Source organism: Aplysia californica, unplaced genomic scaffold (assembly GCF_000002075.1).
Source record: "Aplysia californica isolate F4 #8 unplaced genomic scaffold, AplCal3.0 scaffold00758, whole genome shotgun sequence".
Lineage (NCBI taxonomy): Eukaryota > Metazoa > Mollusca > Gastropoda > Aplysiida > Aplysiidae > Aplysia > Aplysia californica.
The window spans coordinates 66895-68927 of NW_004798028.1; the positions used below are offsets into that span (position 1 = coordinate 66895).

The 2033-nt window shown below is 41.8% G+C and overlaps 1 protein-coding gene across 1 annotated transcript in view; it reads left to right on the forward strand.

The window, feature by feature from the left end:
• Window positions 1-157: 157 nt before the first annotated feature.
• LOC101847377 overlaps window positions 158-2033 on the forward strand; it is a gene marked incomplete at its 3' end in the record, with an annotated part of 61054 nt that continues 59178 nt past the window's right edge. The window contains 1 exon segment of the mRNA XM_013088537.2: window positions 158-293.

Below are 2033 nucleotides of genomic sequence, written 5' to 3' on the forward strand. Positions count from 1 at the left end.
ATCGGTTTCAGGCCTGGATGCAACAATCATTCAATGATAGGCCCAAAGATTGGTTTGATTTCACATAGTAAAGGGCAGTGACCTTGCACTTCATTCAAAATTCGGGCCTGACAACAACTGTATTCTAGGCCAGGAGAGCTCCTTCGGTTGTATACTGCCACCGGAAGTATTCGGCAGTAAACACTAAACAATAGGCCCTTCAGCTTCACTCCAGCAGAGAAGCCGCTAGTTTCTGGCGAAAAAATTCATTGATCTCATTGTGGGTTACATTTCGTGTACGCACAGTTTATAAGGTATGTGTGATGTATTGTGATCTGTACTTACATTATACTTTATCAATTCTTCATAAAATGCTTGCAGTTGGCGCCAGTTGGCCTCAAACTCAAAGGGTCTTCCAAAGTTTCCAGCACTGCTAGCTAGCCCTCTCTGACTCGTCTCTGCTCTGACTCTGTCTCTGTGTAGACACTAGATTTTCTAGATCTAGAGTCTAGATCTAGAATCTATCTAGATCTAGATAGTCTAGATTTTAAAAAATAAGTTGTTAGATTAATAAACTTTAAAATTCCGGATTTTCTAGTCTAGTGTTGGATTTCTGTTTCAGTTTCCACTTTCAGTTGCAGTTGAATTCTCCTCGGTCCTCAGCCATCTAACTTTAGACTTTAGAGGGAGATCAAGAATCGAGTCTAGAATATCCATCTCTAGAAAATCTTGACTTAGATTAAATTCTAGACATAGATCTCTCTCTCTCTCTCTCTCTCTCTCTCTCTCTCTCTCTCTCTCTCTCTCTCTCTCTCTCTCGATCTATATATTATATATATATATATATAGATATAGGCCACCTCTATTCTCACCCGGGGTGAGAAGAGTGCAGGCGAGTCTTTTTTTGGCTATTCTCACCCGGTGCGCGTTCACCGTTATAGCCTAGATCTAGGCCAACAAATTTTGCGTTCACCCTAAACCACAGAATTCTACACTGTGATAACAGAAAAATTGTAGAATTCTGTGCCGTGAACAAACGTTCCATTTCAACTGTAGCCTACTAAAAGCGTACAATTGTGTCTGTGGGCAGTGGAGAGAGGGAGAAAGAGAGAGAGGAGTAGCGCGAGAGCAAAATGGCGACCTGCGTAGTTCGGCTCGATTCGAAAAGTTAAATAGCCGTAGCATCTTTGTAGACAACCAAATTAATTTACTTTTGTGTTTTAACATCATTTTTTAACTTTGTTTTGGTCAATTTGATCGTCCACACCGATAGACAGTATTCAGAAAGAGACAGAGAGAGAGAGAGAGAAGAGGGTAGGAGTAGATCTTGCGAGAACTTCCGGGCGGGTGAGAATAGCCACTTTCATAGATATATCTAGATTCTAGGCCTACAAACTTGACAATTGTGTTGTGGGGTTTTGGTTTTGGCCAGCTCTACTCGGACTCGAGTCCAAATATAATTTTTCTCTATTCGGACTCTGGTCCGAAAAATTTTTTAAAATTTAATTTATTCGGACTCAGCTTCTAACTTGTGAGTCTTTTGTGGGTGTAAGGAGGTTACATTATAATGTAACTGTTGTTGGGGGATTTTACGTAAAACCAGAATTAGACCTTAATAAGTTAGGATCTTGTGTAATTGTGTCAAAAGTCAAAAGACTGCACTCTCACTAGTCTAGGGCTATTGTTAGGGGACCGTACGCCCCAATAGCTCTTGCTTGGCGCTAGGGGACCGTATGCGCCCATAGTGTTTGGCGCTAGGGGACCGTACGTCCTACCTGCGCTAAGGCGTGATGTTACGGGACCGTGCGCAGATATGCATGCATCTGGACTTTGCAAAAGTACTGGAGGAAAACGGCCAGTTTAACGAAGCTCCAGACATAAGGCAAGGAGTTATTACTAGGAGAATGTTTAAAATATTTGAATACGATTGTGAGGTATCCAGTGGCCGTGGGTGAACCAGAATTTTTAATTTGCTCACGTTTGCACCCACGTTGTTGTTGTGTCAATAAAAGAAATCAAAGAGAGGGGGAGAGAGAGAGAGAGAGAGAGAGAGA